This window comes from Perissodus microlepis, chromosome 18 (genome assembly GCF_051167445.1).
Source record: "Perissodus microlepis isolate ML-2025 ecotype Zambia chromosome 18, ASM5116744v1, whole genome shotgun sequence".
NCBI classification, from domain to species: Eukaryota; Metazoa; Chordata; class Actinopteri; order Cichliformes; family Cichlidae; genus Perissodus; species Perissodus microlepis.
Genome location: NC_140478.1, coordinates 9182558 through 9201659, shown reverse-complemented (window position 1 = coordinate 9201659; position 19102 = coordinate 9182558).

Below are 19102 nucleotides of genomic sequence, written 5' to 3'. Positions count from 1 at the left end.
TGGAGGCACATGTTGAACAACTGGTGCAAACTCTGTAGGGTCCAGGTAACGCCTCAAACTACCAGCAGTGACACTGACTCTAGTCAAATACAAAACTATTGAAAAACACCCAGAAAGGATGAGGAGGGAAAATGTCTCCACCTTTAAAACCATTTCTGTTTGAGGAGTTGTCTCATTGTTGCCCCACTGGAGCACCGGTTATTAATTTCATTAACACCAAAGCAGCTGAAACTGTTTAACAACAGCCTCAAATGACCAGATCAATATCCCAGAAGTTTAACTGACTTGATGCTATACTTTGATTTTTTTAGGCACTCTATAAAATATAAAAACAGTAAGGTCAAACAAATAACAGCATGAATACAGGCAAATCAGCACAAAAGGTTGGACTGAAAGAGGCTAAAATGCCAGATAGCAATGAGGAGCAGTGCAGAACTAGATTTAGAGTATTGTTAATATAAAAATTTGGATTCACTTGAAGACAGTCTTTAAAGAAAAACAGATTTATTTTCTGGAATTTCCAGTAACAGTGCAGTAAACTGTGTCCTGTCCTTAGATGGACCGATCAGTAAAGCTTAGGGAGAGTATATGAAACTGACTCCCAAGTCTACTTGGGTGGCTGAGTGAAAACACAGAGCGTGTTTTGCCATTGAGAGTGTGGACACAATAATGAACCTCGACGCCCACAAGAGCAATTAATCATGGCCTTGTGTTCAATGTCCCCGTGACCTTGTAGGTCATTATATGATTAGCTAACCTTATACAACTAATGAACTTTTAGCTTAGTTCAATACGTGCTGTTTAAAGTTTCACCTTTTAAATCATAATATTGACTCACACTGAAATTAATCCCAATAGTGCTTTGAACATCACATGATGCAATCAATTATGCCGAGCGGTATGTCCTGTCATTTGGCATAATGAGACATAAACATGGGAACATCAGCTGTGAAATTTTCAGGGACCCATTATGGGGCGCATGAATGACTAACATTTGTACGTTACGTGCACGCTCCCACTGCCGACCTCCAGTCATGGATGTAATTGGATTTCTGTAGGCATATTGTATGGAGCAGGTGCACGTGTGAAATGTGCAGGAGCGGTGGCTTCAAGGAAGGAAGACGAAGGGGTGTGATGTTATTACAGTCACACAGCTGCAGGTTAAAAAGACCAAGTTTTTTTTTTGTGCCGCAGCGACTGCTGTCTGTTCATGTAAATTAAACAGGGCGGCTCCATGTTCTTGAAAAGCAATTGTGCCTTAATATAAGAAGGCAGTGACATTCATGCATATCCTGTCTTCCTGCATAGTTGCTTTAATGACATTCCTGTGCCAATAAAACCTCTCACAAAGCTCCTTTATATGTCATTACACTTTCTGTCAGCCAAGCATTTTGACAGCAATTTCTACATACTAATTTACAAAATGGAGAAAAATGATTTCCCTAATGGCAAATTCTTGACTGTAATTAGTTAAGACGTGTATTAATAGTGGAGAAAAAGAGAAAACTTTAGCAAACGCACTGCAATATTTGTCAAGGCACGGGGGAAAAAAGCCTTACAGAAGATCACATTGTAAAGAAAAAGAAATGACAGGAGAGGAGATGGGAGGAGGAGTGAGCGTGATAAGGGAGTTTGCAGGAGAAGGTGGTGAAGGGTAAGAGGAAGAAATGGGAGCTTTTTTTCCTTTAAAAACTGGAGAAATGAGGAGGAGCAGCTGATTGGGGAGATGTGAGGACTCGGATGGTGGGAAGAGAAATGGGAAAATGCTTCAGTAAAAGAGGGAAACGGATCCCTCGAGGCCACTGGTTTAGAAACTGACCCTTCAGTGATTTAGAAATGTGGTCCAAACCAAGCTACAGTACATTAGCACAGAGAAGCCTTTCAAAAATAAGCCATTATAGACCGCTGGTGCAGGAAGTAACAAGTGCAGAGGAGAAAATGACATTTTATTAAGAGAGAGAGTTTTGCTGCTTTCAGAAGTGAAGAGTCTTAAAACATTTTTTGATGGAAAAGAGTCGATAGCTTGTTCACCTTGTAGGGGGCTACAAAAACTCAAATTTGATTTGAGTTCCCTCACAGGTACAGTGGGGGAGAGGACAGAAATGTTACATTTGATGTGTGTTTAAAAGAAAAATCATTTCTAAGGTGACATTACTTTGAAAAGATTCTCACCCATGATTTTTGTCAGATGTACGCCAATAAGAAAAAGACATAGAAGAAGTCTCATTCTACTGTTACTGAGCGAGAGGCAGTGTGCATCCTAGCAAGGTGGCTGAGATCTTACTGCTTTTCTTTTCTTTCTGCCGTACCGTAAGTATAACTGAAGCAACTGTGATTTCCATTCATCCATGCAAGATTAAGCTAGTTTTATAAGTAAATCATAGTATGACACGTGCTTTTAGTCTTGTCAGATCAGAGAAACTTTATTAGTCCTAAAGAGAAATTGAGTTGTCATAGCAGCAGAGATACCACAGACAACAAAGCAAGAAGTGTAGAAAAAGAGATACAAATGTAAATGGGCACTAGTATTAAGACTAATGCTTCTGAGACATTAACAGGTAAAAGATGCTGGTAGGTATGCAAATACACACCGTGGCGTGACGGAGAACAGTGAGCCGTGTATCGTCTGGTTCAAACCAAAGTAGATGATGTAACGTTGGACCCAAGAAACATAAGCTGGAGCGAATATGATGACAGCAGAACTTTTATTTAATACTGTGGTTTTTACTGGGACACAGACACTCCCGCTCTCTCTCTCCGCTGTCACGTCCACTCTCCTCCTCCGACTGTCACTGCCAACATATAAAGAGACACAATCACTGTCAGATCCCAGCACACCTGTTCACCCTGCCCCTGCACCGCCCCGGGAGCTCACTACGTAACCCCTCCTCTGCAGCTGGCCAGAGACCACACCCACGCCACAGATGAGTTCAAGAGTTTGATAACGGCAGGAAGTGATAACCTCCTGTATTGTTTCTTCAGACAAAGCTGAAGTTGTAAAAGCTAGTATAAGGACTGTAAAGCTAATATATGGAAAATAAACATAACATTGATAAAAAGTTAATTTTTTATTTTAACTTCTTTTGGGGAAGAATTAATCTGCTCCTATGAGTTTATAAGAAAAAAGCAATCCAAACTATTAAAATGGACACCAAACAAAGATGTTAAACATTTAAAAGATTAAGGGAAATTTTGAAATACTACATATAGGTGTTGGGATCTAAAGTGAATCACGACATTGGCACAAACACAAAAATAACTTTCAGGTTTGAGGAAGACTGAGAAGAAAAACCCAACGCTTCTTGTGTGTGAGCTTCTCCAGAGGAAGGGGATGCCTCTCTCATCTCTCCCTCTGGCTAGATATCTCTCTGTGTGAAGCTTCTACTCCCTCCACCGTCTTTTTTCCCAGTGTGAGATGATCCAGGTGCATCATCATGGGACAAGCCCGTGGTCCACGGAGCTAGTTAACCCTCTCGAGGCAGGCGTTGCCGATTTGCAACAGTTAAAAACTAACAACCTGATTACCCCACATACATATTTTATGAGTTTTTTTTACTCAGAAGTACCACTGCAGGACTTGGTTGTGCATTAGCAACAAAAAGTTTAATTTGAGCCTGAGAGGGTTAACAGCAGCTAAATGTGACGTTTAACCCCAGTTAAAGAAAACATTTAAGTAGAAAACTTACATAACTTTCTTTTTTTTTTAAAATAAAAAAAAAGATTATTTGGAAGCAAAAAAAAGAAATATTTTTTAAAAATATGTTAAGAAGATTGCTATTGTTTATTTCCGGAAAATATATACTGCTTTACTGTTTATTAAAGCTTTCTACTGTTAGCAACTTGCTAAGCTAAGTAGCTAGCAAGTGTTAGCTGATACTCCCCGGGTCTGATCATGAGGCTGGGCGTTTTCTTCTAATGTAGTATGTGAAGTTCTCGGTAGTGATCGTGTTTATGATTATCATGATTTATGATTAAATGTGTTTAGAAGCGTTATTTGTACTAGTCTCATGAACCTACAGCCAGTGGTTGGTTCACAGTCAGCAGTAATGTAGAAACAGAAATCGTCATCATCTCGTTCCTGCTTTCAAAGTATGGATGTGCAATTAATTTTCCCAAAGGGGCCTAATTATAACATCTTCTCTTACTGGTAGTGGTTTAATAAGAGATTAAATCAATGTTGAACAGAATGTGTTCAGCTTATTGCCGAGGCCCTCCACAACAGTCCCAGTTTCTCACAAGGCCCTGTGGGGGAATAAATTAGCCACCCCTGGTCTAAAGGCTGTCAGACTGAGCAGCAGCACCTCCAAAGCTCACTAATCATTATCTTTAATCGTCAATCCATTATGAGACGATGGGCCCCTAAAGGGAGAGACTTATGAAAGCCTCAAATCTCTTATACATCTTTGCAGTATTTACAACTTTGTAATTTGTATTCATTTTATTAGTCATTTAGCTCATTTGCAATCTTTTTAAGGGCTGTTTTGTGTCTGTTTGTGTTTTTCTTGAGTGTGTTTGCGATTGATTTTCAGTTACTTCCTGTTAATTTTGTTTCTCTGACTGTTCTCAGTGTGTTTGTGGCCGTTTGACTGTCAGACACTTTAAACAGAGTCCAGGGTCGCTGGGACCTTTAACTCCTTAAGCCGTCAGTCCTGTGTCTAGGTTGTTTTATGCTGTCTCTTCTCTGTGACTCACCAGAGTAAGGCTTGCTGAGTTTTCCTCCAATCATTATGCTGAGCTGCATTCTGGCTATAGCTTCATACTATGTCTGAGAGAATTAGCAATCTTATCTAGCTCTAGGCAATAAAGTATGTCCTAAAATGTCAAACCATTGCTGATTGAAGCTCATATTATTTTCTTACCTGTCAGTCAGACATCTTTGGGCTCAAGAGTTTTATAGTGGATTCCTTTAAATTCTGTAATTAAAATGAATCCTCAACAAAATAATTTTGGTAGTTCTAAAAATCACTGAACAGGTTTAAATAGTTTTACGTTTTCTGCTTTTCTGGTTTAGTCAGTGTGTTTGTTGTGAGCCTCAAATTGATGCTGGCTTATGATCCCCCCCCCCCACCTCCGACTACTTGTCATTAATCCTGGGAACCGGTCTCCTCTGTCAGACAATTTCACTTCTTAATTTCAGCTGGCATCTACATCTCACCCACAGGCAAGAAATGATGAAATGGGATGCTTATCAGAGGAACACATTGCACAACTGGACTCCAGACATCCCAAGTCTGCAATCTCCATTCTCGCTGATTTGAGCTGGAACTGGTTACCTTTCCAACCCGTAAGGACAAAATATTAACTTTTTTCAGTATTAAGGGTACATCTTGCCTGAAGCCCTTCTGACCAGGCAGTTATTCTGATTGTACCATCAGAATTTCAATCACGCCAAACTACTGTGGACCCCAGAGCAAACCGAAGAGCTCATAGACTGCAAAGTAGTTCACGCTCCTGCACAGACACTCTCTGGGCCGCCTGCACTCCTAGGTAAAACTCTTCTTAATGTGCACCGAGAACCTTACGCAATAGTTTTCCATTAGCAGTTGTCATCTTTTCATTATTATTATAACTGGGGAAAAAGAAACAATACACAAACTCTGTCAGCAGCTCAATGTCATGGCTCCTGAAAGCCCCTAGCATAACAAGAGTCAGGATCTCTGCACCTCGTCCACAAACTTTTGCTTAGTTTAACCTAAGTGGACCAAAAGTTGAGCTGAATTCTGTTAAAAGTCAGTTAAAATAAAGTTCTTGTAAGTTCTCCTTTCTGAAAGCTGACACACAGTTCTAGTTTTTGCCTGAGCTGCAAAAATCACAGTAAATAAAGCTGTCAGAAGAGACATCACATTGTCCTGGAGAACCAAGACATTCCTGCTTCCTGCTGTGTGTCTGCATTGTCCTTGTAGACTAGACTGGTGACACCACCATAATCTGCCAGCAGAAAACATGCTGTTCTTGAACAGAAAGGAGGCAGTAGGACCTCCATATACTGTATAACACCCACATACTGGCATCTTCAACAAATGATTGTCCTTAGTCTGTTGTTGACTTCATGTCAAGAGTACTGCAACTTTTTTGATGGTGGTTTTCTCGAGTGGTAAAGCGTAAACAGAGGTGATACAAGATATGCTCCTTAATGGTCAGACTCTTAGACTCGCCTGCACTGTCTACAACATACATCAAAGACACATACAGGAGAGGTCTGTTGCACAAGGACACACATTGGGTTAACCATCAAAAGTAACTCGTGACTTGGGTGAGCACAGTGGCCAGGATGCAGTCTCAAGAGCTTAGTTGCAAAATGTTCCTCCAGCTGTTTCTTTTTTAGAACCACTGTAACGTTTGACCCGTTATACATACACTGGACACGAGTGTGATGACAGCAATACTTTTATTTATTTATGTAAAGAGTCACAATCACATTCAGATCCCAGTACACCTGTTCACCCCGCCCCTGCGCCACCCCGGGAGCTCACTGTGTCACCCCTCCTCTACAGCCGGCCAGAGACCACACCCACGCCACAACCACTTACTTTTCCAGCCTTTTCTTGCCCCTGTTCCAACTTATTTGAGCCGTGTTGCTGGCATTAAATTCAAAATGAGCTAATTTTTTTCATGGAATAGTAAAATGTCTCAGTTTAAATATTTGTTATGTTTCATATGTTTTGTAGTGAATAAAATATGGCCATGTGTGGTTTGCAAATCATTGATGCTCTTATCTGAAGGTAAGGCTGAACTGCTTAAATGTAAAATAAGTTTCAGATGCAAAAGAAGTTAGTCATTTTTTATTAAGCAAAAAGAACCCTTATTACAAATGTGGGAAAAAAAAGTATTTAATGATTTTAGCATGGCTTGAATATTTTTCGAATATAGCAAGTCAAACCGAAAGTCTTTTTAGAAGACACACTCCCCTCTCACACAGTGTCAGTTAGCATAATTGCAATTTAACAGTGTCATTTTTGGATAAATATTATATAGATGACTCATTTGTTCTGCATCTGACCTTAACTGTTGAATTTTTAGACCTAATATGCTTTATTAATGTGATACGTAAATTCTTCATAACACAAAACGAGGCTTTTCTATCAGGGAATAAACCCCATCAAAAAGAACAAAGCTAATAAAACATCTAGCCTCACCACTGTGGCCTGTTTCTCCTCTGCCATCTGTCCATTTATATCTGTCTTGAACAGAGGAGTACAGAACAAAGCAGAGCAGAGCAGCCAGACCCAGGCTGACCTGGGCCTAGTTTCTGATGTACAAGCACTAAGATCCTCAAAGTTTCTCCAGAGGTATCAGACAAAGCAGTTTTTAGCTCTCACAGCAGGAAAGGAAGACAAAAGATTGGGAAGTTGTCTGCACAGGTGGGAGACGGTCTGTAAATACATAAGTGAAAAATAAAACATTTGTGTCTGGGTACCTGAACTTATCAGGGTTAGTGTGAATGTAAACGGAATGATAAATTGATTCTGCAAACAAATGAACTGTTTATCAGGGCAGCCTAAGAAATAGTGTTGAACAACACATTTAACATTTTAATTATAACAGATGTCTGCTGTTTGTATGCAGTGCACTAGCTGAAATAAGCTAAAATAGCTCAAATAAGTATGGTGGTTTACAGGATACTTCACCAGAAAAATGAGCATCGAAGGGGGAATTTCTTTAACAGTTTTACACTTTGTTATCTGTTTCTTTCAATTGAATTAAATATTTATTTATATTGAACCAAATCATATTGACAGGTGCCTCAAGGTGCTTTATGTTGTAAAGTAAAGACCCTACAACAACAACAACAACAATAATAATCATAATAATAAAAATAAAAAAAATAATAATTTATAATAATAATAATAATGATAATAATTCAGAGAACAGTGGCTATAATTACCTTGATTTCACAGTTTAAATGGGTTTCAATGTTTTTTGTTTATTCAAATACTTTAGCAACTTTAAAACTACTTATACACTCTTCCTGTAAATGTCTTAAAAATATTACTTTTACATTACTGGTCACAAGTACTTCATCCTACATGCACTGGTGTGCTTATAGAGCATATGCATCAGTTACACATTAGAGAGGCTCTGCTAACAGCATCATACCAGTCATGATGTGAATGCGATGCGGGACCACACCTATTGCCAAACTGGGACTTCCATTAGTGTTCTAAGTATATGTGATGCAGCATGTGAAAGTTTTAACTTTTTCATTTTTTATGTTTCCTAACATTTGAAACCTTCTGGATTAACATGCAAAAAAGCCCAGATTTAATATTAATTTATCCATAATTCTCTCCTCATTTTTAATTTAAATTGTATCTGTTCTTTGAAGTATTGTGGTTTAACAATGATGCAAATGAACAAACACTCACTTGTAGTCTGTTCATATATGATTAAACTTCTGTTAGAAATGCCATTAAGTTTACAAGAAACTGCCCACAGATCAATATCTATAAAGCGTTATCACCATGAGGTCTTTAAGGACAAAGACAGAATTGTACTTTGTTTAGTCTTGAAAGTGGTTTTTATATTGGTTGCATCTGCCAAACTTACTTAACAACCCTGGACTTACCTACGCTGGTCTTACCTTGTTTTATGATAGACATGTGATTATGCCCGTTTCCTAGCAACATATGCTGTATTGCCTGCACATGTTGCCTTTGCTGATTTATCGTAATACCTTTGAATTACGAGATTCAAAGCTGTTATGATAGGATCCAGTTTCACTGTTCATTGTAAAGAAATATTTCATGTAAATGTGCATTTAAGCTGGTCTGCCCCTGTGACCCATGACAAAAACAAAAGAAAAAGCAATTTTATTGACTCTCTACTGGGAATAAGTACATCAATAGGGCAGCATAGCCAGCAAACAAGTACACTGACTGTGAAGTGGACTAACGTGATTACAAACCAAAAGAAGAAGCTGTAGACAAGGAAGCAAATAACTGTTTTTATTAAGCTGGTCTCTTCCCAGAAAGTGACAGAAGGAAACAGTATAAAGATCAACTCAGCATGTGAAGACATTTTTTTTTTTCAAAGATTGTTGTCACCTGAAGCTGAAAGAGTGGCTCAGTGGAGAAAGAGGATTTAATTTTTTTTTGTAAAGAGGAAATTTATCAATTTAAATCATCTGTGTTGGATCAAGGACACATCTAAAACCTGCAGGACACCGGCCCTTAAGGCCTGGAGTTGGACACCCAGTTATTTATATTTAGCCAGAGAAGTTGAATGAGATTCAATCAGTTTTTAAAACTTCGATAATCTTTTTAATATGGGATATAAATTATTGACATTCGCGCATCAGATTCTATTCAATCTTTTAAATCATGTCTAAAAAAATTACTTATTTAACCTGGCTTTTAAGGCTAATTAGTGTGTTTTTTATCTGGCTCTGCATTTATATTATGTAATTGTTTTATATTTTATATTGTGATTTTATCTGTATCATGGTTCTACTGGAAAGCACTGTGGTGTACCTTGGTCTTTAAATGTGCTATACAAATAAATTTGATATGATATGATATAAAGAAAAATTACATGGTCAGGTGTTATTATCATATTTAAGGTGTGTTGACTGCTTCACAGCATCAACTAATGTGCCCCATAACACGAAAGAGCACAATAAAACGGTAACACTTTATAATATGATCCTGGAATAAGGCGCAAATACCCTGTAATCTTGTGCAATTTTGCAGGTAACAAGTCAGGTTTTTGCAGGAAACACAGGCTGTGTTATGGAGCGACTAAGGTGCTAGGACCCTGTGACGGGCAATGCACTATGCTGTACCATCACAAAGTAGTCCCAGTTCACAACTGCTTACTAGGTTTATATTATGCGCTGCACTAAAACTATCCCTTTCAATCAAGATATTGACAATCTACAGAACCATTGTAGATGGACAAAATGATTATTTATGTTCAGTATATTCAGCATCAAATTTGTGCTAAAATAAACAAAATGAGTAAATAGGTTGAGTCTGTTTAATATTTGCTTCTTCTTTTAGTGGCTATCCCTGTGGTCCACGTGGCCCACAGGTACAAGTTTATTATGAAAAGATGCTAGAAAGCCCTGAGTCTGCTGCAGAGACACCCAAGTATGACAGTGTGAACAAGACAACCCTGTCACAGACTACTGTTTAGCTATAGTATGTGCAAAGTTATGGTACTATCTTGCTGTCTTGTAAAATATTATGCAAACATTGACATGTCGACACTTTTTCGTTTTTAATGGGGACAAAGTAAACACAGATGATTAAAGCTATGGCATTAAGGAAACAAAGCCATACAAGGCTGACAGTGTTATATTTAGGTGTGGTGTTTTACATTAATTTTGTAATACAGCTTCTAAAATTGTTGCACATTTGCCCCTTGTTAGAAAAGTAATTGAATTGACTCTGCTCATTGCATGGTTGCTCTGATATACTGGAGGTTTGAAATCACAACCACCTCTAAGGTTTACAGACAATGGTCCAAAAAAAGAGAAGCTATCCAGTGAGCATCATTTCTCTGTGTCAAAATACCTTGTTGGTGTGGATGTTTCTAGCAGGAGCAGGACTTGCCAAATCTAAAATCTTAAATAATCTCAAACCGGTTCTTTGAACATGACAGTCAGTTCACTGTACTTAAATGACACCCATCAAGTCTTGATCCAATACGGCATCTTTTTGATGCAGTGAAATATGATATTTGCATCATGGATGTGAATGTCATGTCAATATGGTGGAAAAATCTCAGAAGAATGTTTCCTTGTTGAATCTGTACTACAAATAAGTAAGGCAGTTCTAAAGGAAAAAGGGGTCCAGCCAGTTACTTGCATGACGAACCTAATGAAGTGGCCAGTACGTGTAGTAGTAATGGTTTGGTTGTAAAAAATGCCAAAAATACAATACATGATTTCAACATTGTACATTGTACTTCTTGGGTCTCCAAATGATAATGAAAAACATTCATTTTACATTTATAACTGCTTGTCCAATTCATGGTTGTGGGAGAGTGGATCTTATGCCAACTGTCATATGACAAATAATTTATTTTGATTTTAATGCTAAAGTGGAAAAATGTATTAAAGAGTGCTGACAGGTACACACAGGTACTGTGCTGCAGTGGTTTGTATCATATCTATCTAATAGACTCCAATTTGTACATGTAAATGGAGAGTCCTCTTCACCCACTGAGGTTAATTATGGAGTTCCACAGGGTTCAGTGCTGGGACCAGTTCTGTTTACACTATACATGCTTCCCCTAGCATCATCAGAAGACATAGCATACATTTTCACTGCTATGCAGATGACACCCAGCTCTATCTATCTATGAAGCCAGATAACACACACCAATTAGTTAAACTGCAGGAATGTCTTAAAGACATAAAGACCTGGATGGCCGCTAACTTTCTGCTTCTTAATTCAGATAAAACTGAGGTTATTGTACTCGGCCCTGAAAATCTTAGAAATATGGTATCTAACCAGATTCTTACTCTGGATGGCATTACCTTGGCCTCCAGTAACGCTGTGAGGAACCTTGGAGTCATTTTTGACCAGGATATGTCCTTCAACGCACATATTAAACAAATATGTAAGACTGCTTTCTTCCATTTGCGCAACATCTCTAAAGTTAGAAATATCCTGTCACAGAGTGACGCTGAAAAACTAGTTCATGCATTTATTACTTCCAGGCTGGACGACTGTAATTCATTATTATCAGGATGTCCAAAAAACTCGCTGAAAAGCCTTCAGCTAATCCAAAATGCTGCAGCAAGAGTCCTGACAGGGACTAGAAAGAGAGAGCAGATTTCTCCTGTATTGGCTTCCCTTCATTGGCTTCCTGTTAAATCCAGAATTGAATTCAAATTCCTGCTCCTCACATACAAGGTCTTAAAAAATCAGGCCCCATCTTATCTTAATGACCTTGTAGTGCCATATTACCCTATTAGAGCACTTCGCTCTCGCTCTGCAGGCCTACTTGTTGTTCATAGAGTATTTAAAAGTAGAATGGGAGGCAGAGCCTTCAGTTTTCAGGCCCCTCTTCTGTGGAACCAGCTTCCAGTTTGGATTTGGGAGACAGACACTATCTCTACTTTCAAGATTAGGCTTAAAACTTTCCTTTTTGGTAAAGCATATAGTTAGGACTGGGCCAGGTGTCCCTGAATCCTCCCTTAGTTATGCTGCAATAGACGTAGGCTGCCGGGGATTCCCATGATGCATTGAGGTTTTTCCTTTCCAGTCACCTTTCTCACTCACTATGTGTTGATAGACCTCTCTGCATCGAATCATATCTGTTATTAACCTCTGTCTCTCTTCCACAGCATGTATTTTATCCTGTCTTCCTTCTCTCACCCCAACTGGTCGCAGCAGATGGCCCCGCCCCTCCCTTAGCCTGGTTCTGCCGGAGGTTTCTTCCTGTTAAAAGGGAGTTTTTTCTTCCCACTGTCGCCAAAGTGCTTGCTCATAGGGGGTCATATGATTGTTGGGTTTTTCTCTGTATCTATGAAGTGCCTTGAGGCGACTTTTGTTGTGATTTGGCGCTATATAAATAAAATTGAATTGATTTGAATTGAATTGAAAACCTCAATTCTTATCTATACAGGTGGGCATCACTGGAGAAGGTGAAAGCCTTGGTGTGCTATTCTACTAGTTGGGATGACTTTTAATTAAAGTTTAATGGAAATGACTCACCTTGTCTCCAATACAGGCTCAGATGAGTGTATGCTTGGACAAAGTACTTATCACTGTATCATTTTGTTATTTAATATATTAAGATAATTGAATAGTAAAACATCCATTATGCACACAATTGCTTAACCAGCACTTATTTAGTAATTACTTATGCTGTACTTAAAATGAATAATTCAATACTTAAAATTACTTACAGTACAATTTTTGTCTCCTTCCCTGTAAAATACCTGGAAGTCACAGTCGAGATTAAGTTATAATAACCCCAGAGAGTACTTAATTGTGTCATTGTTTCCTGCAAAAACCTGACTTGCTACCTGCAAATTGTACATAAATACATGGTACTTGCACCTTATTTGTGGTATACAGACTGAACATTTCCTGTTTGCATTTCATATTAAAGGTTCTTCATTTCTTGACAATTCTGAGAAAATTTGCATGTATTTACAGTTAAATAGATTTTGGCAAATTACATCAAGCATTGCATAAAACATTAAGCACATTATAATTTCTCCCCCAATGTAAATTAGTTAGAATTTACACTATTCTACCACCAATCGAGAATCATTTTGTGTTTCTGAGAGAAAGAATGAGAGAATAACCATTCAGTGGTGAAAAATGATTGAGACTTGTAGCGTCTGACACTGACTGTTAGAGATGTAGAGATGAAGCTGAGGCTGAGCGAAGGAGCCAGTGTGGTAAAATTAGTCTTAAATTTAATTTCGTGCTCAGTCATAAATGACTAATGTACATAAACCTGCCACGTTGTATGTCCTTCCACTGTTGCCACAGCTCCACCAAGCATGTGCATGTTGTGGTGCAAGTTATTTTGAGCTCCAGTATTTTATAGCACCACACCTCAGCTCAGGAGGTCACAAAATAATCCCAAATAGCTGGAGCAAATTGTGGCATCATCTCCAAACAACCGTGTTGTCACCTCCAAATGCTTTGACAGGTTGTGGCATCCAAAGGTCCCACAAGGGGTGCCACGCTGCTAAGTGTTATTAGAAAAGCTTATGCATGACCACTGCAAAGGACTCTATGACCAACTACTGACCTTAAAGGCTTAGGAGGAGCAGCATCATTAAAGGTAGCTTGGAGGGACTCTGAGACTTAACTCATCCACTCTACATATGCTTTGTGGACTTGGACAAGCCCTGGGCTATGTTGTGGAAGATAATGCTGGACGATAGGGCAGGTAACACTTGTCCTTCTATGAACTGCTCTGAATAAATATTGAATAAATATTTGTGGCAGGAAGTTAAGAACTTGTTTTGTCACCATATAGCACAAGCCAGATTGTGCCTTGAGACGCATTCACCTTGTAACTTTTTAAAAATGAATATTAACATACAGCCACTGTGTGAAGACTCTCGTGATCTGACTCTAAGTGTGGGGTGATGGTGTTCAGTAGAAAATTGTGGATTACTCTCTTCAGTTTTAAATCATGTCAGTGATGATCACAACCTGATTCCTATAGGTCCAACGCAGAGGATAGGAGAGAAACTCGAGAAAGGGAATTCCATATCCCGTCTGGCCTGTGAATCTCTCAATATCCTCAGGAAAGAGTTATCAGGTGATGTGGATGTGGGGCTAGTTTGCCTAACGTTCTGCTAAGTGGGCCTCATGAAGCTGGTAACAACCCAGTGTGAAGCTGACCTGCCCTCTTCAGCACTGGCTCACATGCTCTGGCTCGCTGTGGTGATCCTGATGTTGGTGCTCTATGAATATTCCAGTTAAATTCTTTACCTGTCTCTTATCTGGACAGGGAAAGGCATTCTTGTTCAATGATAACACAGCCTTGGCACTTTGATGACAGTGAAATACAACAACTCCAATTCCAAGCAACAAAAATTCCAATACCTGGCTGAAACCAGCTTCAGGCAGGATTTGTTTGGTAAAACTTATCATGTGAAATCTGGTGTTTGTTAAGTTGAACATATTTTCTTCTGAATATTGGAGAGTGTACAAAGTAAGGCAGATGGTGGTGGTTAAGAACACTGCTTTGTCAGATACTGCAGATTGCACACTAGATTTTTAGTAACAACAAATGAAATCCCATGCACCAGTTCACCAACTCCCTATCCAACCCAGTTAAACAAAGCAGAACAGATACAACGTGACTCACTGCAAGGCCCATATCTGCACTTTCTCATCTTCATTTAACCTGCTCAAACAATTACACTTTGGGAAACTTCTACAGTGGTTTAGAGTGTAGAAAGCACCTCAGGGACTGATGAGGCAGTGTTACTTTTGTTTATGTACGGCACAGTTTATCACAGTTTACATCACATTGTTGCATCGGTATTTCACTTTGGTTGCCTGCAGCGTACATACAGCCGGCTACAAATATTGAATGGCTGCAGCGATGTCACCACTTTTAATTTGATATCGCCGTTTTACTACACAGGGGTGGAATCCAAGTCTGATTCTTTTCTGTATTTATGGCTTTTTATATTGTTCACTTTCTATAACTACACGCGGGTGTTGTAAAGCATGCACGGACTATGGATCAGTGTCACAGGCAGATTGATTCAGTCGTACACACTAGAAGAGAAAACTCCATTACAATGCTACAATGAGTTACTGTTTGAATTCACTGCTGATGGGCTGGTCTGAATGGCTGGGTCAACCAGGTACTTGACACACGTGTAAACTTACTGATAGTATTACCTGCTGTGCGACCAGCGTGCTGCTTTGCCCATGGGGCCTCTTTCTCTTCCTCTACATGTGCCTCTCTCTCTCAGTGCCCCATTAGTGCTGTGAACAGCTGCCAGGGACGCCCAGGGCTCTTGGGTAAAACAGTGAGCAGCGCTGACAGGAGATAGTGAGGAGAGGGCAAGAAAAAAAATGTAGTAGAGTGAGGAGAGCATAGAGGAGAGAGAAAATCATGATGGAAGCCCATGCTTGCCATGAGGACATTGGTAGAGAAACACATCAGGACAAACACGCGGTACAGTATGTACTGAATCTATAGGTGGAGATAAGAAGTTGGAGTTCTTTGGGAAATGTTGGGGGTCTGAATGTACTTTCTCTGCAATGTTTTCACCTTAGACCTCTTTATTTTTTCTTCTTTCTTATATCTTACACAACTGTCTTTGGCATCTTTGAATTTATATTGGGAATTAGATCAGAGTCAGAGAATTTTGTCAGTGTGTGTTTGACTTTTTCTTTATCCTCTTCTGCTTCTTTATCTGTTTTTGCTCACTCCCTCTGAAACTCTATTTGTGCTTTCGTCTAAAAAGCAGTATTGTTTCTGACATCTTCTCCCTTCACATCATCATAACTACTAAAAAAAAGGAACTCTGCAGCCCCTTTCTCCTAAAGTATAATGCAGCAGGTGTGTGGTATAAGCAACTCAAAGCACTCAAAAACATTAAATGACTCAACCTTAACCTTAAGTGTTACAGTAGCTGTGCAAAGAGTCTCAAGTAACTTAATATCAGGCTGAAAATCACAGTTTTACAACCTTTTCTTTTTAAGTTTTAAAAACATAACACAGACGTAGTCTGTTTTTAAGGCAAAAACAAGACGCATCAAGAAATAACCTTTTGGTTTTTTGATCGCTATACTGTAAGGCAACATATTTATAGCATTTGGCACCGATATGTATTTTAAATGACGTCTTTAATACAAACGAGACAGAAAACATTGATCTGAAACGACAAGAAGTGCCAACAGGATGGTTATGTTTTTGTCTCTACAGTGTTGAATGAATTGATTAAAAAATTGGTAGGGGATTAGACTGCAGTCATGCCAATAATCTATTAAAATCCAGTTTACATCCACCAAGGACTTCAAGGTCAGCTTAATGATTTATATGCTGAAAATTGACAAAAAACTCAAATTTTTAAAACTGCTAAATTTTAAAAATTTGGACACATCTGAAACACGCTTCTCTTCCCTTTGACAACCAGTAAGTCAACTTTGCAACTTACAAACTTCTTCAGAACTTCCTTGTTTCAAGTAAAACAAGATAACTGCAACGACACATACAGCATGTTAATTGTTTCTCTAATAGTCAGATGACAGCTGCAGCTCCACAGTGCTGTGCAGGGAGACAGTTATCCTTTTACTCCTTTGATAGAAGCATGAAGCATACAACTATAGGACGTTTAATATTCCTCCACCGCATTTTGTATTCAATACACGAAGACTCCTTTACCCTCGGCTTTACTTCTTCATGCAGGCCGACCTTGTTATCAATTGTTATTATTATTTTTTAACTTAATGTAATGTAACGCAACTAGTGGGGCCCGGCCCTGGTGCAAAACATGCCCAGCATGTCATAAAGCTTCACATAGTTCCTTGTGCCACTGAATGTGTCCTCATATCTAGGGGTGGGTTTTAATAATCGATTCATCGATTAAAATCGATTCTGGCTTGGATAACGTGATATCGATTCATTAAAATCCTGAATCGATTTTTTTATATAAATGTATTTTGCCCAAAATTACAGAATCACAGGTGAAACGTCACAAAATTTTGACAACCACCAAACATTTAAAACAGTAAATGAGAGCAGGAACACGGCTTCTGCACAAAGACGTAAACACAAAGCACGGACCTGCGGATCAGAATCAGTGAGATGTCGCCTTTCTCACCCGATGGCACGGACACAGTCGGGGCTGAAAGCCGACAGCTCGCTGATTCTGATTTTTCGGCGGGTCCGCGCTTTGTGTTTACGCCCTTTTTACGCTGATTCTAGAGCTGTTAGTTTTATCTCTCTCCAAACAATATTGACCAAACCAGCAGCAAAAGAAGATCCAAACTAAGCTTCACATAAACATCGTCACGGACTCCCTCTTACTTTTGCTGTTTTGCTTCCACCACAATAAAATCACACTTCATGCACAGCTCTCTGTCTCTCTTTCTCAGTGTACTTCAAGAACAGTTTCCCCCTCTGTCCCCTTCTGGCTGCCTGTGCCTCAATTTTATTCTGCAATCTAGACATCCACATTACTCACACTCTCACATAACACATACATATAGGGCCTTGGGGGTGGGCACGTTCTACAGCATCCAGAGGATGGCCGGTGTATTCCAACCCACCTCTGGCGCTGGTGCCCTACCCTCAATTTTAAATGCATATAGACACTGAGGGTTTTCGGGAGGAGCCGGGCTGCTCTCTGAGAGGAAGCAGGAACCATGCTCTCCTGTGTTTTAAATGCACTTTAGAACAGCACACAGCAACACTACATATGAGCGGGCGTAGGGAGGTTTGGGGTCTTCACTCACCCCGGTTCTGTTAGCCGTCAGGGCTGGGGGGCTGGGAGGAGGTGCTGGCCGTCAGACTGGGGTCTGGGATGCGGGGCCTCCCTGCTACTGCAAATAAGGAGGTGGTCCGCTTGCCTCCACCCCAGAGAGAAGGGTTACATCTCCTGGGTCTAGGTGCGGCTTGCCCCTCTGGGGGCGGGGGTACCTGGACCTGGGATATAGAGTATGTTTGGGGAGTGTGACTGTCTGTGCAGTGTCTATTTGTGTCTGTCTACACGTTGGTGAGTGCTGAGTATTTGGTTGTGTATATGGGGGTGGGAATGCACGTCTGTGTCCGCGTGCGCCTGTTCGTCTGTGTCTATATGTCAGGTTGGGTCTTAGACTCAACCTCTCTGGGAACATCTCAGGCCCTCCAAAGTACGGAGGCCTATCTCCCCTCACCACACTCCCTGCCGGTGGCTGATGCCCTCAGACGTTGGTGTGTTGGTGGTTCTTGTCGACTGGGGCTGGGCGCTCATGTATGTACCGGCTCACTCCTGGTGGCCGATTGGCGGGGCCTGGCGCCTGTGGCCCGGCTGGGCCCCTTCCGGGGGGTGGGATGCCCTCAGGCCTCTGGCCTCTGGGCCTGAGGCTCGGTCCTCTCTGGCACAGCTGGCTGCCGGCAGAGCCCGTGGGCACGCCACTGCAACCCCCTCTGGCCTCTGCTCCGTAGCTGCTGGGTGACCTCTCGTTTGGGGCTCTACTCAGCTCTTCCCAGGAGGGTGGCACGGTTCCCCCCCTTTTGGTGGTCCTCCTCGGGTCCTCGTACTCTGGGGCCTCTGGATGTCTGGGGCCTGGATCTCCTCCATACCTGCTTCATGCCCTGGGGGACAGGGCTATGGCTCCCCACACTCCCTAGCAGATCGTTACATGGAGAAACCTTTGGAATACAAGCATGCTGATCCACACAGGTGTGCACACAGGTGTACTCACGGGTGTTCACAGACGTGGACTACACCTTTCTTGACTGCTGCCTCAAAGCACATTGTGCGCTGTCTATCTTGCGTGCTGCAAAATAGCGTTTAATATTTAGTATCTACTGTTATCTACTGTTAGCTAGTTTATTGTGATGGTGTTGTATTTATTATGTTGCTCTCTTTTGTTTGTATTCTCTTCTGGTTTTTTTTTCTCCATACAGGTGATCCAGGTGTTTTGTTTGTTTTTCTTTCTTTCTTCCCCCCCTT